This window comes from Thermobia domestica, chromosome 15 (assembly GCF_964235325.1).
Source record: "Thermobia domestica chromosome 15, izTheDome1.hap1.1, whole genome shotgun sequence".
In the NCBI taxonomy this organism is placed as follows: Eukaryota; Metazoa; Arthropoda; class Insecta; order Zygentoma; family Lepismatidae; genus Thermobia; species Thermobia domestica.
In genome coordinates, this window is record NC_137468.1 from 12,697,478 (window position 1) to 12,710,392 (window position 12,915).

Consider the following 12,915-nt stretch of genomic DNA (forward strand, 5'->3'; position numbering starts at 1 on the left):
AGGAGGTAAGATTTCTTCTTTAGCTTCTAACAAAATAATAACATGAAAATGAAAACTTTAAGTTTTATGTCACACGGTTATGCCGGCTAGGCTAAAGGAAACGGTAATAATAAGAAATGAATACAAATGGTGGATTGAAGAAAGTGGGAGAACCCCGGAAAAACCCACGCACACGGTGTTTGTCCACTACAAAGTTCATTTCCAGAAATCTGGAATCGAACCAAGGACCCCACATACCATAGGTGAACACTCTATCACTGAGCATGCCCGGCCCCTCAAGAAATAATAATAATATACCGGTGTAACTTTTTTCAAGAGTCGCTATTGAAAGAAATTATCTTGTCAGTACTGTTGACATTGTGCACGATATTCCTAGTACCAGTGCGTGAATTCGCTAGAATCATTGTGTCATTTCCCTCTGTATATTCTTATTAGTTATTTACAATAACTGAGTAAGAGTATTAAGACCAAATTTTAAACTTAAAGTGCCTTATGCAGAATCACTTTTAGCGTTATATTAAGAGCTTGGCCAACATGTGATGTTAACTTCTGTGTTTGGTAACATATAAGTGAAAATTTAACAACGAATCATATCGAAAACGGCGAACCCCGACTTCTTCACAGGGTTGTCCAAACATTTTAGGATACATCAAATTAAATAAGTCCTATTACCTCTTATATTGATTTCTCCTATTGTATTTGGACAACCCTAGGGAAAAGTGTAGTTGATCTTTATATACAGGGTGGGCCATTTTAATTAATCCACGGAAATATCTGAAAAGTGATAAAACATAGAAGAAATGTTTGAAGTACACGTTATATATTGCTAAGGGGGAAAACCATTTCCGCCAAAAGTACCCCTCCCCACCCCCCGGAAATGGGGGTAACGGGGCTAACTTTGAAATGTCAAATGGGAACATGGGTCGAGTAATACCTCGTTCGAAAGGTCTTGGAGCACCAGTTTCAAAATGGCCGCCATGATATAGTTCGGAAACTCCAGTAGCCGTAGTATGAAAACCATGGGAGGTAAATGAATGGAACAAAATTGAAATACGTAAATATCATAGGGCATATCGAATGATGTGACCCCTGCGATCCCAGCGGCTTCCCTGAAGGGATCTTGTGAGCTAACTTCAAAATTTCAATGTCCGACCGGACAACGGTTCGGGCGTACGCTTGACCTACCCAATGCTGTTTGGAAGGCAGACTTCAGAGATAGAGAATTAGTGCACTCAGTTAATGCGGATGGCCACAGTCAAGGGGGGCCATAAGGGGGGCAAGGGGGGCTCTCGCCCCCCTAGAGGAAATTGTGTTTCGGAATATCGAAAACTCAATAGAATTTTTAGAATAGCTACAGCAAAATTTGAAACTATATTTGAAATGTCGCTTTTTCTTGCCTCCCTTGGAAACCACAACATGGGCGCCCTTGGCCACAGTTACATTTTAATTAACTATTAGCACTCATGTCATATTGTGAGCTTGAGGGACGAAACAGTGTGTACGTATATCCCCGAAATGCTTTCCGAATAACCAGCACGCATTGCATAAAAGTTTCTCTGGCGACGGAGATTAGCAAATTCACACGTTTGTAAGTTCCAGCAACTGCATTATTCGACAATTTCTTTCGTATAACGTTCCTTCTGTTTTCGCATCAAATCATACTTAGCCATACAGATATGCGTTACCATTCAAATAAAATTTCATCTTTTTTTAGTCACTACAGCGTCATCCTTACAAACAAATGTTTCAACCATACCATACCTATTTGTAAGGTAGCCTTAATTTGCGAATTAAAGTAGAGTTCTCATTTGAAATTTCACTGTTACTTTCCACCCCACTCACATACAGAGCACAGGAAAAGATTATTTTGCAGGACTTGGATATCTCTCTATACATTATGGCAATTTTACTCTAACATTTTTATCTCTGTTGTATCATTCTCGAGCCTTGGAACGCCTCCGTGGTTTTACTATTTAATTTTCGTTATTTTCATTTATCTCTACCCGTATTCATACTATGGGCACTAGACGTTTTCTTAGACACATTCACCATGTCTTGGCGATCATTTTGAAAACGGTGTCTCATGTCGAAAATATTCTTACAGAAGCTGTTTGATATTCATTTGTCTATGTAACATGATGTTACTCGCTTCAAGTTGCTATTTGAAATTTTCAAGTGGGCCCGGATATCTTTCAGTGGAAACACCCCGACAACACCTCTCGATGTGCCTTACGTCAGTTACCTACTCCAGTTTTTCTTCTGTTGATTTATCTCCAATCGCTTTCATACTACGGATACTAAACCTTTTCTCTGACACTGATACTATGTTTCGGCGGCCTTTTGAGAACACTGCCATTTCACCTCAATCGTTTTCTCCTGCAAGATGTTTGATTTTGCAAGATTTATCGAACGAGGTACCACTCGACTCATGTTACTATTTGAAATCTTGAAGTTAGCCCCCAGGACCCCTTCAGGGAGGCCACTGGGATCACAGGGACCACACCATTCGATATGCCCTATGATATTTACGTATTTCAATTTTGTTCCATTCATTTACCTCCCATGGTTTTCATACTACGGCTACTGGAGTTTCCGAACTATATCATGGCGGCCATTTTGAAACTGGTGCTCCATATGAAACAAATTTTGGTACAGCGTTACTTAGTTTTCCAAGACCTTTCGAACGAGGTATTACTCGACCCATGTTCCCATTTGACATTTCAAAGTTAGCCCCGTTACCCCCATTTCCGGGGGGTGGGGAGGGGTACTTTTGGCGGAAATGGTTTTCCCCCTTAGCAATATATAACGTGTACTTCAAACATTTCTTCTATGTTTTATCATTTTTCAGATACTTCCGTGGATTAATTAAAATGGCCCACCCTGTATATATATATATATATATATATATATATACAGGTATCCCAGGAGGAAGGGGCAATATTTTGGGAAATGGTAGTATGGGTGATTCCAAGCAAAAAAAGTTCATATGAACATAGGTCCTAATCTCAACAGTTTGAGAGCTACAGGTTGTGAACCATTTTTGAGTTGGTTGCGTATTGTTCACCCTGTAACTATTTTACAAAGGTAAGACATAGCGGATAGGAAAGGTGATGGAATGACCTTTCCAACGGTATGGAGCATGTGGCAGTGTTGTCTTTGGAAGGGATGCTATTGAAAGAAATTTAAGAAAGTTAAGGTTATTTAAAGAAATTGGATGGCAACACTGATTCTAAATATCGCTCAATAACTTCTCTTCCAAAGGTACCACTGCCACATATTGCATATCATTGGAAAGGTCATTTCATCAGCTTTCAAATCCGCTACGTGGCATCTCTGTACAAAAACTACAGGATGAGCAATACGCAATATAAAGAAAAAATGGTTCACAACCTGTAGCTCTTAAACCGTTGAGATTAGGACCTATGTTCATATGAACTTTTTTACTCAGAATCACCCATACTACCATTTCCCAAAATATTGCCCTTTCCTCCTGGGACACCCTCGTTCACTTACTCGTTCACGCGCATCGTTCACTATGGAAGTATCACACGTGGTTAGCATCACACGTTAGTCAAGCCCTTAACTCCTTGCGTACCAATGACATCCATGTGGATTTCATGAAAATGTATCCTTTATTAAGGTTCGTGTTAATCCTGGAGATGCTGAAATTTGTTAATGGATGCAAGGCAAGACTTAGTTCCACTATTTCTCCGTAGGTGACAGCACCCTACTGACAGAAAAGACAAAAAAGTTGTCTCTGTATATGGCAGGACTAAGGAAGCATTCAATTACAACCCACATATGTTTGTTTTGGCGATAAACAATGAGCAACTTAAAGATCGGAAAAGAAAAACATTTGTCTTTGATTTCTAGTCAGTGTTGCCAATTTGAAGCACCATAAAATCCCTTCAGAATTTCAGAGTTTCCCTTTTTCAGTCCAAGCGTTACACTGCAAATAGTTGTTTTTATCGGTAATGTGAATGTTACCCTCGCTTGTACACAATAACTTGCCCTATATAACGGTCTATACCAGCGTTTCCCAATCGGTATGCCGCGAATAAACCGCTGGTGTGCCGCGAGGAAATCGAAACAAAATTATTAATTCTATAGCAACCAAATTGCAGAACATAGGAAAAATGTATATTTTTGTATTTCACATTACTATGAATTTGTACCATGGAAAAAATCACTGTACTTGCAATATATTATTGTACATCTATTACTGTGTAGCAGACAGTATTTCGACTCGTACACATTTTCACAATTAGCTGCTATGTTACGCTTCAATTGAGAGTCATACTAACACCGAGAAATGGAAGCACTTGTACAGTACGCGTCAAGTGAACGTTCGTAGAACACTCATTCGCACATGAATAATAGAACAACACTTTGTTCAACAGGTGTGTTTTGATTTCGACGCATCGCAAGCTGTGTGATTGCAATAATATGCACCGGTTTTGGTTAAAACAGCGAAGTTAAAAGTACAAGACATTTGTTTGTTCGTTCGTTATTTTAAGATCTTCCTTCTTAGTGAAAGGTAGGATACAGTTTTCGAAAAAGAAAGCGCATTTTTAAAAATCTGAGTTCTATATTTTAAAATTAGGACTCCGATTTGTTTTCTATTTTAAAATTAGAATAAAAAATAAGCATGATGAATTAGCATAGGGGAAAACCAGTGAACGAGCTTTCATCTCTGTGAGAAGGAGATCAGCAATCACAGAAAAAAATACCATTGTATTTTATATTTGCAAATAATAATAATAATAATAATAATAATAATAATAATAATAATAATAATAATAATAATAATAATAATAATAATAATAATAATAATATCTATGAGTGTACCGCGAAAATTCAAGTTACATCCGTAGTGTACCGCAAGTTAAAAAAGGTTGGGAAACGCTGGTCTAGACATTCTTTTATCACTAATTGAAAACCTGGTGTTACAGTACGCACATAGAAAACTAACACCTGGAACGCAAGGGCTGAATCGAATATTAATAGCGACTCTGCGTAAGGGCCAAGGTATTTAAAGAATTCCCTTGGGATATCGAATTTATCCCCCTTATCGAGAAATAATAGTATTGTTTTTTTCCCCTTGAAAACGACTCTAATAGTTTTGCTTATACTCCATAACTTGATGTCACACTAATACGGTAATTTTAAAGTACCGTTCGTTTCTCGCGGTAATATTCTGAAAGTGTAGATTCATTATGGGCGGAGTTTTTGGAAAGTTTTTTCGAAAATGACTCGGACCATATTGTTGTTACAAATTCAACAATGTTATTGGCATATAAAGAAGAAAAAGAAAAAAAAATAAGATGAAATAAAATATTTTAATTTAACGTCCCACGTATATGCTCATTACTCTAAGGGAGACAGATGATTAAAGCAAGGAAATGATAACGGAAGAATTGGTGGAATGATAATGTACAAGGAAATGGTAATACCCCCACAAAACTCACGGACACAATGTTGTCCATCCCGCAAACTTACTTCGTCAGGGTTCGAACCAGGGATTCTATGCACCAGAGGTAAGCACTCTACCACTGAGACATCAATGCATTTCAGGAACAATTCTAACATTATGGGATAAATCATTTCTCCTGAAGGAACAAGAAAGAACTACTTTGCAAATAGGACCACAATTTTTTTCAAACGAATTTCTCAGAAAAATGAGCTGAATCGTTTCAATTCATCGTGAATAATAATAATAATAATAATAATAATAATAATAATAATAATAATAATAATAATAATAATAATAATAATAATAATAATAATAATAATAATACACGCGTCTGTCATCACCTTTTCGTATATAAAGGAGCCATTTACAGCGAACAAATTTTGTACCCAGATATATCTCTTCCCCATCTAGGCATAAAGGTAGCTGTTTTCTCAATTCTAAACTCGTGGAAATGGGATTTGTGCGGGGGAGAAGTGGAAATGTATCCGAAGATGAATGCACGTTCCTCGAGGTTTCTAAGAGAGGCCGCGGTGGTTCAGTGGTAGAGCATTCACTTTTGGTGCATGCGACCCCTGAGTCGATTCCAGCTCGTGCCAAGTGGGATTTGTGATGGACAAATACCGTAAGCGTGGGTTTTCTCGGCGTTCACCTGTTTCCTCCCACTTTTCATTTCACCATTTCATTTGTTTCTCATAATCACCGCCCCTTTATCATACACAGTATAAACTGGGACGCAAAACGCGATTATTTGATTTGATTTGATTTTCCGAAGTTCTTTTTAAAAAACTTGCATAACTTATATGCAACCCACACTAAGTCTTGGTTGTGCGGGTTTATATAAGAGCCGAGGATAAATGCCAGAGAAGTCGATCTCCACTCTTTAATTCAGGTACGGAATCAATACCCATGAACGACGCATGCTTACAACTAGTATTTAATAAATGAATAGGTCTACAGTGTATTTAATTAATAACACTACATACGCATAAGTAATTTGCATTGAAAAAACAGTAGGATGTTCTACGAGGGCCATTCGGAAAGTGGTACCCGTTTGTACAATAAAGACACAGTAGTACATATTAACAAATATACACATTTTTATTGGAAAGAGCATACTTTACACTACTCCACATAATCACCAAGCAAATTGAGGTATTTGTCATACCGTGTGACGAGTTTTTGTATTCCAGCTTCATAGTCCTCCGCCGCCAGCGTATTCAGATACGTAGTCACGCCTCGTTTAAGTTCTTCATCGCTGTCAAATCTTTTTCCCACCAGAATGTTCACAGAGTTCATCAATTGTGACGCGCCGATTGTTCCTCACGCATTCGTCTACTGACCTCAGCAGTTCGTCTGTAATGACAGATGGTCTCCCTGAACGCTCCTCGTCGTGTGTAATTCCCCTCCCCAGGTTGAAGTTGCGACACCAGCGCCCAACAGACGACTCGTCCATCACATTGTCTCCATACACCTCCTTTAATTAGCGATGAATTTCACAAGATCGAACGTTTCGTGCATTAAGAAATTTAAACACGGCCCTCATTTCACAACTGGCGGGGTTCTCAATTCGTTTAATCATTATAAACGAGCACAGACACAATACAGGCACTGGTAGCGTTACGCAACCTCGCACAGAGCAGACAGACAAGCCACTGACGCGGTCTGATTAGTGTTGCCAACAAAAAGTCACTAAATAGGAGATGAAATGACTCCAATTTTGGGTGGAAAGTCGCTAAAAAATTTTTCTTGGAATTTTGCCTCTTTCATATATATATATATATATATATATATATATATATATATATATATATGTGTGTGTGTGTGTATATATATATATAAGATACGTGATCAAGTCAAACCATAGTACTATCTACGCTACAAGAACATATATGAAAGACATATAACTAATAATTATTTCACTTTTATACATTTTTAACTTTATGATCAATTTTGCTTCAGCGAAATCAAAAATGAGTTTAGGAAAACGAACAAAATTAAAGGCCTAGTAAAAAATCTTACACACTTCACTTCTACTCTCGCTTCTACATATAATCTGTTTGGTATCGGCAATGTATTATTTGTGCCTCTAAAGGAAGCTCTGTAAACTAAAGGACATTAAAAGCTGGGATTGGTCCCCATGAGGAGGTTAGAGGTTACAGCAATCGAAGTGGAAATATAGAGATAAATGTTATGTACTTTCTCAGCTCGTCAACGCCTGCACTGATTCAAATAAGCAAAAGGAATAAACATATATCTGAACTGATTCGAGCTAATAGTACTTATTTTAGGACAAGTTGTTCGCAGCACAAAAGTCGCTAGATTTGTAGGTAAGTCGCCAAATCGTCATTCCAAAATCACCAAAAAAGTCGCTAATCGGAAAAAATATTTTTTGTCGCTATCCTGGAAGGCGAATCCTCTAGATTTAGCGACTTTTCCTCCAAATTGGCAACACTGGGTCTGACCTTGCCCAGCGGCTCTCCGAGTCGTCAGCGCTTTATGCGGCGCGAACGGGTACCACTTTCCGGATGGCCCTCGTATTTCGATAATTTTCTTGAAAAGGATCAGATGATTTTATTATTACATAAATATATCGAGTGTTGTAAAAATGGCGCCCACGGACAACAGGACACTATTCTACAGGTCAAAATAAAGCGAAAATGCTATATAACGCAATACCCTCCGGAACCTCCTTCAGCCGCTATAGGGAATCAAAAATTTCACTATGTGGCAACGTCGTAGATTAACGTGGAACCATTAGCATTGTTCTACGAATCCATTAAGCAGTTATATCGATTATTACACTAATAGGTGGTGCTAGTGTCAACGTCTATTGACTTTAGCTGCCATCTGGAAAGAATCGATGTAACTATTAGATGGCTTGATAGATCTATGGTTCTCTATTTGACGGTTTTCCCTATGGTTCCCTTTACTCTATTGTAAAGTACCCAAAATCCTCACATGCATTTTGTAAATTTATTTTGTTTATTGTAAAACAAGGAAGCGATATTCAAACTGTTTAGGAAAATAAAAACAGATAATGTAGGGATCACACCACAATTATAGGAAGTTTTCCCATACGGAAATAACAAAATAAGGCATTTCATAAGGAGACCTGACCTAAGCTCTATGCTACAACCAGGAAGCACCGGAATCCCGGAAAGGGGTTGTGCTGGTTGAGGACGTAGAGTAGACTGGGGAGTTGTAATTAAGATCGCATAGTGAAAAGACATCGATTGGAGATTATCAAAGCTGAACTAGCTGTGAGTATTACATCTATTTACGATGGTGGATAGTCATAATGGTTAAGTTTCTGTGTCATTACAATTTAGTAGATTTTTATAGTTAAAACAATTTCGAGTCCTGATAGCTTGTGATGTGATGTCGAAAATATCCAAAAGAAATTGATTATTTCACTTCTTTTTCTAAGAAGAGTAGTTAAATTCATCCTTGAGTTGTCTAAATACACGGTGTTACAAATTTCAGATGAGCTACGCTCTGCTCCCAAGTATAAAAAGTTTCTAAGATATTAAGTCATTCCAGTTAGAAATTTGTAGCACACGTTACTATGGTTCTTTATTTGTAAGTTGCCACATAATGCAATTCGCGTCTCCAGGCGTGGTCGCCTTTTTAGAACACCCGATATATGTACTTCATCAATACTTTTATAGTGTGATACACTGCAATACGTTATTTTTTTTTAAAAAAAAGTTATAAGCATTTGCTTTATAGCAAGGACTTTGTAACAGCCCTGTATTTGGGAGACTTCCCTACCTTACACTTAGACACTTGTATAAGTACACTCATGTCCAAAATTATTGTCGCATGTCTATAAATATGTTGTTGTAGGAATATAATTTGATAACGAATTCGTCCGGTATTTCTTATAATGTTAGTATGTGTATAATCGGCAAAGACATGTATGTGGCAAATTTCATGTCAAAAGAACAGTAAATAAGAACAATAAAACGAAAATAAAACTTTCTTGTCCATTTAGCAAAATTTTGTTTTACTCATTCTAATTTTCGTATTTATAATTCTTTTCCTATGAAATTTATCACAAATATACATTTCCCGATTATACACGTAGTATCAGTATTAAAAATACCCTGCAAAATAATTATCAAATTATATTCTTACAAGATGACAGTTATAGATATGCGACAATCATTTTGGACATGAGTGTACATTAATTGTTTCTACAGTGCATAAAACCATTTGTAAATCTACGTGTTTGCCTTGAAACAGAAAAGGAAGAAATCCTTCGTCTTTAAGGCGCCTACGAGGACTTCCTTTAAAGAAACCCTTCAACAACTGACCATGAGCAACGTGATTTATTTCAACAAAACTGAAGGGCTATTATTTTTATTCTCATTTCTCAAATGTGATAGTCCGAAGAAGCGAAAGCTAATTCAACAAAAGTGTCAAGGGAACCATATTTCTCGCAGGAAAATGAAAGATAGCTCATGATTTGTTTGTGGCCTGAACAGGGAAACGCATAAACAAAATAACAAATCATTGGTTCAATATAACAAGGAAAAGGACGGGTTAGAGCAGCGTCCTCTTATGTTTGACTTTCTAGTTCTCTTACATTGAACACTGGTCCAAAAAAGGACAGAAGAAATGAAGTTCAAATGGTTTGCATATCACACACTACAGTGTCGAATATCAAACAGGTATAAATAACAAAATATAAAGAGATTTTATTACATAACTCCATTCTCTCATTCCAAATGGGCATGTAGCCAGTCGAAAAGAAACAGAAAAAAGGAACAAATTCAGAACCTAACAGAGAAGTATCAATTTGTAATCACAGCCATTAAATCCAGTGGATCGTGAGGAAAAGAAAGCCTCAATTTTATAAATAAAGTAGGTAAACGCATCAGCCATTTATCTGATGATGATTGAACCATGGGTAAAAGTGAAGGGGAACACTAGGGGACGTCGCCCTCCCACTTCCACAAAATATCTGTGGCGTCCCCCCGCTTTCTACAAAAATTACAATGGGCAAAGATAGGCACGGGGGATGGTCTGACGTCATGCATTCCCCTACCTTTACAGGTCCACTTTTACCCCTGGATAGAGCAAGCACCTTCCTAATTCAAAGAATAAGCTGGCAGTACAAGGAGGTAATGTAGCCTGATATTATTTAGTATTCTGCCATTCGGCACACTGAGCAAAAAATTTAGGCGGCGCACTTAAAAAGGTAGGTTACATGCGTAATTCCTGTAGTTTTCGGACTTACCGTACAGCAGACATATAACTGAAAATGCATGTTTTATAATAATTTCTGTATAAGTATTCCATCTGTACGTACTTTCCGTATGAAACAATATACACTGAGAAAAAATGTAGGTGGCGTACTTAAAAAGATAGGTTACATGCATAATTCCTGTAGTTTTTGGACTTACCGTACAGCAGACGTATAACTGAAAATGCATGTTTTATAATACTTTCTGTATAAGTGTTCCATCTATACGTACTTTCCGTGTGAAACAATGTAGGCGGTCAGGATCTCACATACAAATGGACGTATATAACATATAGCTGAGGAATGTAACATAAGTATATGCATGTAATATACGGAAAACTGTTAGATGTCAGACATCCTGCAACGGCATGATGTAACATTTAAGGGCAGTGCCTATGTAGCATACGGATAACGTATGCTTCGTACTGATTTCTATTGTAAGCAAGAGGATTCCGTATATTTGTACAATATACCGCTATCCGGAGAACGGATTTTTCTCTGTGTAGGCGGTCAGGATCTCACATACAAATGGACGTATATAGGCCTAACATATACCTGAGGAATGTAACATAAGTATATGCATGTAATATATGGAAAACTGTTAGATGTCAGACATCCTGCAACGGCATAATGTATCATCTAAGGGCAGTGCGTATGTAGCATACGGATAACGTATCCACCGCACTGATTTCTGTTGTAAGGAAGAGGATTCCCTATATTTGTGCAATATACAGCTGTCCGGAGAACGGATTTTTCTCTGTGTAGGCGGTCAGGATCTCACATACAAATGGACGTATATAGGCCTAACATATACCTGAGGAATGTAACATAAGTATATGCATGTAATATACGGAAAACTGTTAGATGTCAGACATCCTGCAACGTTATTTCATTTACTAATACAGGGAGCTTCCAAATATGAGGGAATATTACAATATATTCAGAAAGAAATTGCAATAGGCTGCGTTTTCAGTATCTATCTAACCGGCGCTCCAACCTTATGTTTAAGAATAAGTTGGTTCTAATACCTTAGCCTTCATCTGTTAACACAGTCTACATCATATCAGTTCACATAAGCGTTGCACCTAGCATGATGAAGCCGTGACGAGGACGAATGGTAGATGGCACGGGTGGCTTAGTCGTTAATTGATCGATTAAGATACACTGAAAGTTTGAAATACTATTGGCTAATACGAGCAGATCTCCGTTAAAACGTATATAAAGCTTGTGAAACGTTCAAGATATGCAAAGTCTTCATTAAATTAAAAGGACACAAACATTGTGTAATACGAATACTTGGTTGCTGCACTGAGGCTACGAGCTGAGGACCTACAGTTTAACGTGAGATCCCAACCACACGTGCTCTTACCGGGATTGCAATATACTCTTATGTGTTGCAATTATCTTTTTTTTATGAAACTGTCCCATTTTCCACTTAAATTCAGTTTACGTTACTGCGTGAAATCAATTATATTTGTTATGTGTAAATTCTGATACCATGTATCTACTGTTTTTTCTCCCAAATTCTGTTTTCTCTCTCTTATCTTCGCCCACTCCTGAATTCACCTGCGGCTACACGCTAGAGAACGAGACATTTGGTTGAACACAACGAACTTACCAAAGCACAACAAATCTGCATCCTCTCCCGGTCGCGGCCGGTCCCATAGTCCATGCTGAGAAAGAGAGAGGAACCATTCGGATACAGGCAGATTCCACTATTAATTTACGGTCTGTAGCATGGAGGGGGAGATGTGGAACTCGGGAAGTGAGTGCAAACACGTTACTCTTATTATATGTTGTGTCAGAAACTGCAACCGTTCTATAGGAACCAATAAAAATCAGCAGAACAACCTACCGGGGAATTAAGGCTTCGACAGGATCTCTTAGTAACGACTATGCCACCCGTGCCATCTACCATGCGCCTTCGTCACGGCCTCATCGAGGTACATGGAACGCTTACATGGACTGCTGCTCCTACCGGCGGAGGTACCTAGGAGGGTACGTGTCTCCTTGTCACGGCTTCGTCGCGGTAGGTGGAACTCTTATGTGAACTGCTACTCCTATTGGCGGAGGTGAGGCTTAGGCTATTCTCCGAAATGGGCAACTAGGTCGTGCACTTGGGTCTGGAGGATAATACTACGTGGTATCCTGATACATAAGAAAGAGAGGTAATGTGTGGGGGAAGATCCACGTT

General features: G+C 38.1%; 1 protein-coding gene across 2 annotated transcripts in view; it reads right to left on the reverse strand.

Moving 5' to 3' along the window:
* Nucleotides 1-12,915, reverse strand: part of LOC145672080 (metabotropic glutamate receptor 4-like) — a 489,770-nt gene that overhangs the window by 144,126 nt on the left and 332,729 nt on the right. The window lies entirely within an intron of this gene.